Below are 15,011 nucleotides of genomic sequence, written 5' to 3'. Positions count from 1 at the left end.
CCTCAATCCTCAATTCTCAATCCTCAATCCTCAGTCCTCAGACCTCAAACATCAATCCTCAACCCTCAGCCCTCATCCTCAATCCTCAATCCCCAATCTTCAATCCTCAGTCCTCAATCCTCATGCCTCAATCCTCAATCCTCATTCCTCAGTCATCAAACTTCAATCCCCAACCCTCAGCCCTCATCCTCAATCCTCAATCCTCAATTCTCAATCCTCAAACCTCAAACCTCAATCATCAACCGACAGTCCTAGTCCTCAATTCTCAACCCTCAATCCTCAATCCTCAATCTTCAACCCTCAATACTCAATATTCAATCCTCAATCCTCAATCCTCAATCTTCAATACTCAATCCCCAATCGTCAATCCTCAATCCCCAATCCTCAATCTTCAATCCTCAATCCTCAATCCTCAATCCTCAATCCTCAGTCTTCAATCCCCAATAATCAATCTTCAATCCTCAATCCTCAATCCTCAATCCTGAATCCTCAATCCTCAATCCTCAATCTTCAATCCTCAATACTCAGTCTTCAATCCTCAATCCTCAATCCTCAATCCTCAATCCTCATTATTCAACCCTCAATACCCAATCCTCGATCTTCAATCCTCAATCCTCAATTCTGAATCCTCAATCCTCAATCCTCAGACCTCAGACATCAATACTCAACTCTCAGTCCTCGTCCTCAATCCACAACAATCAATCCTCAATCCTCAACCTTCAATCAGGAATATTCAACCTTCAGTCCTCAACCTCAGTCCTCAATCCTCAAACCTCAATCCTCAATGTTCAATCCGCAATACCCAATCCTCAAACTTCAATCCACAATCCTCAATCATCAATCCTCAATCCTCAATCCTCGATCCTCAATCCTCAATCCTCATACCTCATAACATCAATATTCAACCCTCAGTCCTCGCCCTCAATCCACAAACCTCAATCCTCAACCCTCAATCTTCAATCATCAATATTCAATCTTCAATCCTCAATACTCAATCCTCAATCCTCAATCCTCAATCCTCAATGTTCAATCCCCAATACTCAATCTTCAATCCTCAATCCTCAATACTCAATCCTCAATCCTCATTCTTCAATCCTAAATACCCAATCCTCAATCTTCAATCCACAATCCCCAATCCTCAGTTCGCAATCCTCAATCCTCAATCCTCATTCTTCAATCCTCAATACCCAATCCTCAATCTTCAATCTTCACCCCTCAATCCTCAATTCTCAATCCTCAATCCTCTGTCCTCAGACCTCAAACATCAATCCTCAACCCTCAGCCCTCATCCTCAATCCTCAATCCTCAATCTTCATTCCTCAGTTCTCAATCCTCATGCCTCAATCCTCAATCCTCAATCCTCAGTCATCAAACTTCAATCCTGAATCCTCAATCCTGAAACCTCAATCTTCAGACCTCAGACCTGAACAATCAGATGTCAATCCTCAATCCTCAATAGAATATCATCAATTCACAGTTTTCAATACTCAATACTCAATCTGCAATCATCAAATTTCTTTCCACAAACATCAATTCTCGTCACTCAACCCTCAACTCTCAGTCCCCAATCCTCAATCTTCAATCCTCGATCCTCAATCCTCAATTCTCAATCCTCAATCTTCAATCCTCAATACTCTATCTTCAATCCTCAATCCTCTATCCTCAATCACCAAACCTCATTCTAAAATCCTCAATACCCAATCCTCAATCTTCAAGCCACAATCCCCAATCCTCAGTTCGCAATCCTCAATCCTCAATCCTCATTCTTCAATCCTCAATACCCAATCCTCAATCTTCAATCTTCAACCCTCAATCATCAATTCTCAATCCTCACTCCTCTGTCCTCAGACCTCAAACATCAATCCTCAACCCTCAGCCCTCATCCTCAATCTTCAATCCCCAATACTCAATCTTCAATCCTCAATCCTCAATACTCAATTCTCAATCCTCATTCTTCAATCCTAAATACCCAATCCTCAATCTTCAATCCACAATCCCCAATCCTCAGTTCGCAATCCTCAATCCTCAATCCTCATTCTTCAATCCTCAATACCCAATCCTCAATCTTCAATCTTCAACCCTCAATCCTCAATTCTCAATCCTGTATCCTCTGTCCTCAGACCTCAAACATCAATCCTCAACCCTCAGCCCTCATCCTCAATCCTCAATCCTCAATCTTCATTCCTCAGTCCTCAATCCTCATGCCTCAATCCTCAATCCTCAATCCTCAGTCATCAAACCTCAATCCTGAATCCTCAATCCTGAGACCTCAATCTTCAGACCTCAGACCTGAACAATCAGATGTCAATCCTCAATCCTCAATAGAATATCATCAATTCACAGTTTTCAATACTCAATACTCAATCTGCAATCATCAAATTTCTTTCCACAAACATCAATTCTCATCACTCAACCCTCAACTCTCAGTCCCCAATCCTCAATCTTCAATCCTCAATCCTCAATCCTCAATTCTCAATCCTCAATCTTCAATCCTCAATACTCTATCTTCAATCCTCAATCCTCTATCCTCAATCACCAAACCTCATTCTAAAATCCTCAATATCCAATCCTCAATCTTCAATCCACAATCCCCAATCCTCAGTTCGCAATCCTCAATCCTCAATCCTCATTCTTCAATACTCAATACCCAATCCTCAATCTTCAATCTTCAACCCTCAATCCTCAATTCTCAATCCTCAATCCTCTGTCCTCAGACCTCAAACATCAATCCTCAACCCTCAGCCCTCATCCTCAATCCTCAATCCTCAATTCTCAATCCTCAAACCTCAAACCTCAATCATCAACCGACAGTCCTAGTCCTCAATCCTCAACCCTCAATCCTCAACCCTCAATCTTCAATCCTCAATACTCAATATTCAATCCTCAATCCTCAATCCTCAATCATCAATACTCAATCCTCAATCGTCAATCCTCAATCCCCAATCCTCAATCTTCAATCCTCAATCCTCAATCCTCAATCCTCAATCCTCAATCTTCAATCCCCAATAATCAATCTTCAATCCTCAGTACTCAATCCTCAATCCTGAATCCTCAATCCTCAATCCTCAATCTTCAATCCTCAATACTCAGTCTTCAATCCTCAATCCTCAATCCTCAAACCTCAATCCTCTGTCCTCAAACCCCAATCCTGAATCCTCAATACTGAATCCTCAATCTTCCGCACTCAGTCCTCAACAATCGGTTGTCAATCCTCAATCCTCAATAGAATGTCATCAATTCACATTTTTCGATACTCAATACTCAATCTGCAATCTTCAAATCTCTATCCACAAATATCAATTCACATCACTCAACCATCAACACTCAGTCCTCAATGTTCAATCCTCAATCCTCAATTCTCAATCGTCAATCCTCAATACTGAATCTTCAATCATCAATCCTCAGTCCTCAATCCTCAATCTTCAATCCTCAATTCTCAGACCTCAAACATCAACACTCAACCCTCAGTCCTCGTCCTCAATCCTCAATCTTCAATCCTCAATACTCAATATTAAATCCTCAATCCTCAATCCTCAATCCTCAATCCTCAATCCTCAATCCTCAATCCTCAGTCTTCAAAACTCAAACCTGAATCCTCAATCCTCAGACCTCAGGCATCAATACTCAACCCTCAGTCCTCGTCCTCAATCCACAACCCTCAATCCTCAATCCTCAATCTTCATTCATCAATATTCAACCGTCTATCCTCAATCCTCAATCCTCAATCCTCAATCCTCAATCCTCAATCCTCAATGTCCAATCATGAACACCCAATCCTCAATCTTCAATCCTCAATCCTCAATCCTCAATCCTGAATCCTCAATCCTCAATCCTCTGTCCGCAAACCTCAATCCTGAATCCTCAATACTGAATCCTCAATCTTCAGCACTCAGTCCTCAACAATCAGTCGTCAATCCTCAATCCTCATTAGAATGTCATCAATTCACAGTTTTCAATACTCAGTACTCATTCTGCAATCTTCAAATCTCTATCCGCAAACGTCATTTCTGATCATTTAACACTCAACACTCAGTCCCCAATCCTCAATCTTCAACACTCAATCCTCAAACCTCAATCCTCAATACTCAAACTTCAATCCTCAATACTCAATCTTCAACCCTCAATCCTCAATTCTCAATCCTCAATCCTCAGTCCTCAGTCCTCAAACCTCAATCGTCAACCCTCAGCCCTCATCCTCAATCCTCAACCCTCAATCCTCAATCCTCAATCCTCGATCCTCAATCTTCAATCCCCAATACTCAATCTTCAATCCTCCATCCTCAATCCTCAATCCTCAGTCCTCAATCCTCAATCGTCAGGCTTCAATCATCAATACGCAATCTTCAATCCTCAATCCTCAATTCTCATTCCTCAATCCTCATTCTTCAATCCTCAATACCCAATCCTCAATCTTAAATCTTCAACCCTCAATCCTCAATTCTCAATCCTCAATCCTCAGTCCTCAGACCTCAAACATCAATCCTCAACCCTCAGCCCTCATCCTCAATCCTCAATCCTCAATTTTCAATCCTCAGTCCTCAATCCTCATGCCTCAATCCTCAATCCTCATTCCTCAGTCATCAAACTTCAATCCCCAACCCTCAGCCCTCATCCTCAATCCTCAATCCTCAATTCTCAATCCTCAAACCTCAAACCTCAATCATCAACCGACAGTCCTAGTCCTCAATCCTCAACCCTCAATCCTCAATCCTCAATCTTCAATCCTCAATACTCAATATTCAATCCTCAATCCTCAATCCTCAATCATCATTCTTCAACCCTCTACCCTCAACCCTCAGCCCTCATCCTCAATCCTCAAACCTCAATCCTCAATCCTCAATATTCACTCCTCAATACTCAATATTCAATAATCAATCCTCAATTCTCAATCCTCAATACTCAATCCTCAATCGTCAATCCTCAATCCCCAATCCTCAATCTTCAATCCTCAATCCTCAATCCTCATTCCTCAATCCTCATTCTTCAATCCTCAATACCCAATCCTCAATCTTCAATCTTCAACCCTCAATCCTCAATTCTCAATCCTCAATCCTCAGTCCTCAGACCTCGAACATCAATCCTCAACCCTCAGCCCTCATCCTCAATCCTCAATCCTCAATCTTCAATCCTCAGTCCTCAATCCTCATGCCTCAACCCTCAATCCTCAAACCTCAAACCTCAATCATCAACCGGCAGTCCTAGTCCTCAATCCTCAACCCTCAATCCTCAATCCTCAATCTTCAATCCTCAATACCCAATATTCAATCCTCAATCCTCAATCCTCAATCATCAATCTTCAACCCTCAACCCTCAACCCTCAGCCCTCATCCACAATCCTCAATCCTCAATCCTCAATCCTCAATCTTCACTCCTCAATACTCAATCTTCAATAATCAATCCTCAATCCTCAATCCTCAATACTCAATCCTCAATCGTCAATCCTCAATCCCCAATCCTCAATCTTCAATCCTCAATCTTCAATCCTCAATACTCAATCTTCAATCCTCCATCCTCAATCCACAATCCTCATTCCTCAATCCTCAATCGTCAGGGTTCAATCCTCAGTACTCAATCTTCAATCCTCAATCCTCAATCCTCATTCCTCAATCCTCATTCTTCAAACCTCAATACCCAATCCTCAATCTTCAACATTCAATCCTCAATCCTCAATTCTCAATCCTCAATCCTCAATCCTCAGTACTCAAAACTCAAACCTGAACCCTCAATCCTGAATCCTCAACCTTCAGAACTCAGTCCTCAACAATCAGTTGTCAATCCTCAATCCTCAAAAGAATATAATCAATTCACAGTTTTCAATACTCAATACTCAATCTGCAATCTTCAAATCTCTATCCACAAACATCAATTCTCATCATTCAACCCTCAACACTCAGTCCCCAATCCTCAATCTTCAACACTCAATCCTCAATCCTCAATCCTCAATCCTCAATCTTCAATCCTCAATACTCAATCTTCAATCCTCAATCCTCAATTCTCAATTCTCAATCCTCAGTCCTCAGTCCTCAAACCTCAATCGTCAACCCTCAGCCCTCATCCTCAATCCTCAACCCTCAATCCTCAATCCTCAATCCTCAATCCTCAATCTTCAATCCCCAATACTCAATCTTCAATCCTCCATCCTCAATCCTCAATCCTCAATCCTCAATCCTCAATCGTCAGGCTTCAATCCTCAATACTCAATCTTCAATCCTCAATCCTCAATCCTCATTCTTCAATCCTCATTCTTCAATCCTCAATACCCAATCCTCAATCTTCAATCTTCAACCCTCAATCCTCAATTCTCAATCCTGAATCCTCAGTCCTCAGACCTCAAACAACAATCCTCAACCCTCAGCCCTCATCCTCAATCCTCAATCCTCAATCTTCAATCCTCAGTCCTCAACCCTCATGCCTCAATCCTCAAACCTCAGCCCTCATTCTCAATCCTCAATCCTCAATTCTCAGTCCTCAGACCTCAAACCTCAGTCCTCAACCCTAAGACCTCATCCTCAATCCTCAATTATCAATACTCAATCCTCAATCTTCAATCCTCAATACTCAATCTTCAATCCTCAATCCTCAGTCCTCAAACCTCAATTCTGAATCCTCAATACACAATCTTCAATCCTCAATCTTCAGTCCTCAATACTCAACTATCAGTCCTCAATTCTCAATACTCAATCCTCAATCCTCATTCTTCAATTCTCAATACCCAATCCTCAATATTCAATCCTCATTCCTCAATCCTCAATCCTCAATCCTCATTCTTCAATCCTCAACACCCAATCCTCAATCTTCAATCCTCAATCCTCAGACCTCAATCCTCAATCTTCAATCCTCAATACTCAATCTTCAATCTTCAATCCTCAATCCTCAATACTCAAACTTCAATCCTCAATACTCAATCTTCAACCCTCAATCCTCAATTCTCAATCCTCAATCCTCAGTCCTCAGTCCTCAAACCTCAATCGTCAACCCTCAGCCCTCATCCTCAATCCTCAACCCTCAATCCTCAATCCTCAATCCTCGATCCTCAATCTTCAATCCCCAATACTCTATCTTCAATCCTCCATCCTCAATCCTCAATCCTCAGACCTCAATCCTCAATCGTCAGGCTTCAATCATCAATACTCAATCTTCAATCCTCAATCCTCAATTCTCATTCCTCAATCCTCATTCTTCAATCCTCAATACCCAATCCTCAATCTTCAATCTTCAACCCTCAATCCTCAATTCTCAATCCTCAATCCTCAGTCCTCAGACCTCAAACATCAATCCTCAACCCTCAGCCCTCATCCTCAATCCTCAATCCCCAATCTTCAATCCTCAGTCCTCAATCCTCATGCCTCAATCCTCAATCCTCATTCCTCAGTCATCAAACTTCAATCCCCAACCCTCAGCCCTCATCCTCAATCCTCAATCCTCAATTCTCAATCCTCAAACCTCAAACCTCAATCATCAACCGACAGTCCTAGTCCTCAATCCTCAACCCTCAATCCTCAATCCTCAATCTTCAATCCTCAATACTCAATATTCAATCCTCAATCCTCAATCCTCAATCATCATTCTTCAACCCTCTACCCTCAACCCTCAGCCCTCATCCTCAATCCTCAAACCTCAATCCTCAATCCTCAATATTCACTCCTCAATACTCAATATTCAATAATCAATCCTCAATTCTGAATCCTCAATACTCAATCCTCAATCGTCAATCCTCAATCCCCAATCCCCAATCCTCAATCTTCAATCCTCAATCCTCAATCCTCATTCCTCAATCCTCATTCTTCAATCCTCAATACCCAATCCTCAATCTTCAATCTTCAACCCTCAATCCTCAATTCTCAATCCTCAATCCTCAGTCCTCAGACCTCGAACATCAATCCTCAACCCTCAGCCCTCATCCTCAATCCTCAATCCTCAATCTTCAATCCTCAGTCCTCACTCCTCATGCCTCAACCCTCAATCCTCAATCCTCTGTCATCAAACTTCAATCCTCAACCCTCAGCCCTCATCCTCAATCCTCAATCCTCAATTCTCAATCCTCAAACCTCAAACCTCAATCATCAACCGGCAGTCCTAGTCCTCAATCCTCAACCCTCAATCCTCAATCCTCAATCTTTAATCCTCAATACCCAATATTCAATCCTCAATCCTCAATCATCAATCTTCAACCCTCAACCCTCAACCCTCAGCCCTCATCCACAATCCTCAATCCTCAATCCTCAATCCTCAATCTTCAATCCTCCATCCTCAATCCTCAATCCTCAATCCTCAATCCTCAATCGTCAGGCTTCAATCCTCAATACTCAATCTTCAATCCTCAATCCTCAATCCTCATTCTTCAATCCTCATTCTTCAATCCTCAATACCCAATCCTCAATCTTCAATCTTCAACCCTCAATCCTCAATTCTCAATCCTCAATCCTCAGTCCTCAGACCTCAAACAACAATCCTCAACCCTCAGCCCTCATCCTCAATCCTCAATCCTCAATCTTCAATCCTCAGTCCTCAATCCTCATGCCTCAATCCTCAAACCGCAGCCCTCATTCTCAATCCTCAATCCTCAATTCTCAGTCCTCAGACCTCAAACCTCAGTCCTCAACCCTAAGACCTCATCCTCAATCCTCAATTATCAATACTCAATCCTCAATCTTCAATCCTCAATACTCAATCTTCAATCCTCAATCCTCAGTCCTCAAACCTCAATTCTGTATCCTCAATACTCAATCTTCAATCCTCAATCTTCAGTCCTCAATACTCAACTATCAGTCCTCAATTCTCAGTACTCAATCCTCAATCCTCATTCTTCAATTCTCAATACCCAATCCTCAATATTCAATCCTCATTCCTCAATCCTCAATCCTCAATCCTCATTCTTCAATCCTCAACACCCAATCCTCAATCTTCAATCCTCAATCCTCAATCCTCAGACCTCAATCCTCAATCTTCAATCCTCAATCTTCAATCCTCAATACTCAATCCTCATTCTACAATCCTCAATACCCAATCCTCAATCTTCAATCCTCAATACTCAGTCCTCCATGCTCAATCCTCTATCCTGAATCCTCAATCCTCAATCCTCAATTTTCAATCTTCAATCCTCAATCCTCAATCCTCAATCCTCAATCCTCAATCGTCAGTCTTCAATCCTCAATACTCAATCTTCAATCCTCAATCCTCAATCCTCAATCCTCAAAACTCATTCTACAATCCTCAATAACCAATCGTCAATCTTGAATCCTCAATCCTCAATCCTCAACTCTCAATCCTCAATCCTCAATCCTCAATCCTCAATCTTCAATCCACAATACTCAACCTTCAATCCTCCATCCTCAATCCACAATCCTCAATCCTCAATCCTCCATTGTCAGGCAACAATGCTCAACACTCAATCTTCTATCCTCAATCCTCAATCCTAAATTCTCAGTCCTCAGCCCTCAAACCTCAATCCTCAACCCTCAGACCTCATCCTCAATCCTCAATTATCAATCCTCAATCCTCAATCTTCAATCCTGAATACTCAATCTTCAATCCTCAATCCTCAATTCTCAATCCTCAATCCTCAGTCCTCAGTCCTCAAACCACAATCCTCAACCCTCAGCCCTGGACCTCAATCCTCAATTATCAATCCTCAATCCTCAATCTTCAATCCTCAATACTCAATCCTCATTCTTCAATCCTCAATACCCAATCCTCAATCTTCAATCCTCATTCCTCAATCCTCAATCCTCAATCCTCAATCTTCAATCCTCAATACTCAATCCTCAATTTTCAATCCTCATTCTTCAATCCTCAACACCCAATCCTCAATCTACAATCCTCAATAATCAATTTTCAATCCTCAATACTCAATTTCCATTCCTCAATCCTCAAACCTCAATCCTTAATCCTCAATCGTCAGTCTTCAATCCTCAATATCCAACACTCAATCATCAATCCTCAATCCTCAATCCTCAATTCTCAATCCTCAATCCCCAGTCCTCAGTCCTCAAACCTCAATGCTCAAACCTTAGCCCACATCCTCAATCCTCAATCCTCAATCCTCAATCTTCAATCCTCAATCCTCAGACCTCAAACATCAACACTCAACCCTCAGTCCTCGTCCTCAATCCTCAATCTTCAATCCTCAATACTCAATATTAAATCCTCAATCCTCAATCCTCAATCCTCGATCCTCAATCCTCAATCCTCAATCCTCAATCCTCAGTCTTCAAAACTCAAACCTGAATCCTCAATCCTCAGACCTCAGGCATCAATACTCAACCCTCAGTCCTCGTCCTCAATCCACAACCCTCAATCCTCAATCCTCAATCTTCATTCATCAATATTCAACCGTCTATCCTCAATCCTCAATCCTCAATCCTCAATCCTCAATCTTCAATCCTCAATGTTCAATCCTGAACACACAGTCCTCAATCTTCAATCCTCAATCCTCAATCCTCAATCCTGAATCCTCTATCCTCAATCCTCAATCGTCAGTCTTCAATCCTCAATACTCAATCTTCAATCCTCAATCCTCAATCCTCAATCCTCAAAACTCATTCTACAATCCTCAATAACCAATCGTCAATCTTGAATCCTCAATCCTCAATCCTCAACACTCAATCCTCAATCCTCAACCCTCAATCCTCAATCTTCAATCCTCAATACTCAACCTTCAATCCTCCATCCTCAATCCACAATCCTCAATCCTCAATCCTCCATTGTCAGGCAACAATGCTCAATAGTCAATCTTCTATCCTCAATCCTCAATCCTAAATTCTCAGTCCTCAGCCCTCAAACCTCAATCCTCAACCCTCAGACCTCATGCTCAATCCTCAATTATCAATCCTCAATCCTCAATCTTCAATCCTGAATACTCAATCTTCAATCCTCAATCCTCAATTCTCAATCCTCAATCCTCAGTCCTCAGTCCTCAAACCACAATCCTCAACCCTCAGCCCTGGACCTCAATCCTCAATTATCAATCCTCAATCCTCAATCTTCAATCCTCAATACTCAATCCTCATTCTTCAATCCTCAATACCCAATCCTCAATCTTCAATCCTCATTCCTCAATGCTCAATCCTCAATCCTCAATCTTCAATCCTCAATACTCAATCCTCAATTTTCAATCCTCATTCTTCAATCCTCAACACCCAATCCTCAATCTACAATCCTCAATCTTGAATCCTCAATTCTCAATCCGCAATCCTCAATCCTCAGACCTCAAACATCAATACTCAACCATCAGTCTTCGTCCTCAATCCACAACACTCAATCCTCGATCCTCAATCTTCAATCATCAATATTCCATCTTCAATCCTCAATCCTCAATCCTCAATACTGAATCCTCAGTCCTCAATCCTCAATCCTCAATACTCTACCATCATTCCTCAATTCTGAATACTCAACAGAATATCCTGAATTCTCAGGATCCAATACTGAAACCTCAACACACAACCCTCAATCCTCAATCTTCAACCTTCAATCCTCAATCCTCAATTCTCAATACTCAATCCTCAATCCTCAGTCTTCAAAACTCAAATCTGAACCCTCAATCCTGAATCCTCAACCTTCAGAACTCAGCCCTCAACAATCAGTTGTCAATCCTCAATCCTCAAAAGAATATAATCAATTCACAGTTTTCAATACTCAATACTCAATCTGCAATCTGTAAATCTCTATCCACAAACATCAATTCCCATCATTCAACCCTCAACACACAGTCCCCAATCCTCAATCTTCAACACTCAATCCTCAATCCCCAATCCTCAATCCTCAATCTTCAATCCTCAATACTCAATCTTCAATCATCAATCCTCAATACTCTATCTTCAATCCTCAATCCTCTATCCTCAATCCCCAAACCTCATTCTAAAATCCTCAATACCCAATCCTCAATCTTCAATCCTCAATCCTCAATACTCAATACTCAATCCTCAATGCTCAGTCCTCAGTCCTCAAACCTCAATCCTCAACCCTCAGCCCTCATCCTCAATCCTCAATCCTCAATTCTCAATCCTCAAACCTCAAACCTCAATCATCAACCGACAGTCCTAGTCCTCAGTTCTCAACCCTCAATCCTCAATCCTCAATCTTCAACCCTCAATACTCAATATTCAATCCTCAATCCTCAATCCTCAATCTTCAATACTCAATCCCCAATCGTCAATCCTCAATCCCCAATCCTCAATCTTCAATCCTCAATCCTCAATCCTCAATCCTCAATCCTCAGTCTTCAATCCCCAATAATCAATCTTCAATCCTCAATCCTCAATCCTCAATCCTGAATCCTCAATCCTCAATCCTCAATCTTCAATCCTCAATACTCAGTCTTCAATCCTCAATCCTCAATCCTCAATCCTCAATCCTCATTATTCAACCCTCAATACCCAATCCTCGATCTTCAATCCTCAATCCTCAATTCTGAATCCTCAATCCTCAATCCTCAGACCTCAGACATCAATACTCAACCCTCAGTCCTCGTCCTCAATCCACAACAATCAATCCTCAATCCTCAACCTTCAATCAGGAATATTCAACCTTCAGTCCTCAACCTCAGTCCTCAATCCTCAAACCTCAATCCTCAATGTTCAATCCGCAATACCCAATCCTCAAACTTCAATCCACAATCCTCAATCCTCAATCCTCAATCCTCAATCCTCGATCCTCAATCCACAATCCTCATACCTCAAACATCAATATTCAACCCTCAGTCCTCGTCCTCAATCCACAAACCTCAATCCTCAACCCTCAATCTTCTATCATCAATATTCAATCTTCAATCCTCAATACTCAATCCTCAATCCTCTATCCTCAATCCTCAATCTTCAATCCCCAATACTCAATCTTCAATCCTCAATCCTCAATACTCAATCCTCAATCCTCATTCTTCAATCCTAAATACCCAATCCTCAATCTTCAATCCACAATCCCCAATCCTCAGTTCGCAATCCTCAATCCTCAATCCTCATTCTTCAATCCTCAATACCCAATCCTCAATCTTCAATCTTCAACCCTGAATCCTCAATTCTCAATCCTCAATCCTCTGTCCTCAGACCTCAAACATCAATCCTCAACCCTCAGCCCTCATCCTCAATCCTCAATCCTCAATCTTCATTCCTCAGTTCTCAATCCTCATGCCTCAATCCTCAATCCTCAATCCTCAGTCATTAAACCTCAATCCTGAATCCTCAATCCTGAAACCTCAATCTTCAGACCTCAGACCTGAACAATCAGATGTCAATCCTCAATCCTCAATAGAATATCATCAATTCACAGTTCTCAATACTCAATACTCAATCTGCAATCATCAAATTTCTTTCCACAAACATCAATTCTCATCACTCAACCCTCAACTCTCAGTCCCCAATCCTCAATCTTCAATCCTCAATCCTCAATCCTCAGTCCTCAATTCTCAATCCTCAATCCTCTGTCCTCAGACCTCAAACATCAATCCTCAACCCTCAGCCCTCATCCTCAATCCTCAATCCTCAATTCTCAATCCTCAAACCTCAAACCTCAATCATCAACCGACAGTCCTAGTCCTCAATCCTCAACCCTCAATCCTCAACCCTCAATCTTCAATCCTCAATACTCAATATTCAATCCTCAACCCTCAATCCTCAATCATCAATACTCAATCCTCAATCGTCAATCCTCAATCCCCAATCCTCAATCTTCAATCCTCAATCCTCAATCCTCAATCCTCAATCCTCAATCTTCAATCCCCAATAATCAATCTTCAATCCTCAATCCTCAATCCTCAATCCTGAATCCTCAATCCTCAATCCTCAATCTTCAATCCTCAATACTCAGTCTTCAATCCTCAATCCTCAATCCTCAAACCTCAATCCTCTGTCCTCAAACCCCAATCCTGAATCCTCAATACTGAATCCTCAATCTTCCGCACTCAGTCCTCAACAATCGGTTGTCAATCCTCAATCCTCAATAGAATGTCATCAATTCACATTTTTCGATACTCAATACTCAATCTGCAATCTTCAAATCTCTATCCACAAATATCAATTCACATCACTCAACCATCAACACTCAGTCCTCAATGTTCAATCCTCAATCCTCAACTCTCAATCGTCAATCCTCAATACTGAATCTACAATCATCAATCCTCAGTCCTCAATCCTCAATCCTCAATCCTCAATCCTCAATAATCAATTTTCAATCCTCAATACTCAATCTCCATTCCTCAACCCTCAAACCTCAATCCTTAATCCTCAATCGTCAGTCTTCAATCCTCAATATCCAACACTCAATCATCAATCCTCAATCCTCAATCCTCAATTCTCAATCCTCAATCCCCAGTCCTCAGTCCTCAAACCTCAATGCTCAAACCATAGCCCACATCCTCAATCCTCAATCCTCAATCCTCAATCTTCAATCCTCAATCCTCAGACCTCAAACATCAACACTCAACCCTCAGTCATCGTCCTCAATCCTCAATCTTCAATCCTCAACCCTCAACTCTCAGTCCCCAATCCTCAATCTTCAATCCTCAATCCTCAATCCTCAGTCCTCAATTCTCAATCCTCAATCCTCTGTCCTCAGACCTCAAACATCAATCCTCAACCCTCAGCCCTCATCCTCAATCCTCAATCCTCAATTCTCAATCCTCAAACCTCAAACCTCAATCATCAACCGACAGTCCTAGTCCTCAATCCTCAACCCTCAATCCTCAACCCTCAATCCTCAATCCTCAATCCTCAATCCTCAATCCTCAATCCTCAATGTTCAATCCTGAACACCCAATCCTCAATCTTCAATCCTCAATCCTCAATACTCAATCCTGAATCCTCAATCCTCAATCCTCTGTCCGCAAACCTCAATCCTGACTCCTCAATACCGAATCCTCAATCTTCAGCACACAGTCCTCAACAAACAGTCGTCAATCCTCAATCCTCATTAGAATGTCATCAATTCCCCGTTTTCAATACTCAATACTCATTCTGCAATCTTCAAATCTCTATCCACAAACATCAATTCTCATCATTCAACCCTCAACACTCAGTCCC

The sequence above is a fragment of the Calliopsis andreniformis genome, unplaced genomic scaffold, assembly GCF_051401765.1.
Source record: "Calliopsis andreniformis isolate RMS-2024a unplaced genomic scaffold, iyCalAndr_principal scaffold0052, whole genome shotgun sequence".
In the NCBI taxonomy this organism is placed as follows: Eukaryota; Metazoa; Arthropoda; class Insecta; order Hymenoptera; family Andrenidae; genus Calliopsis; species Calliopsis andreniformis.
The sequence above is the reverse complement of the archived record's forward strand: the minus strand, read 5'-3'. Positions refer to the sequence as shown.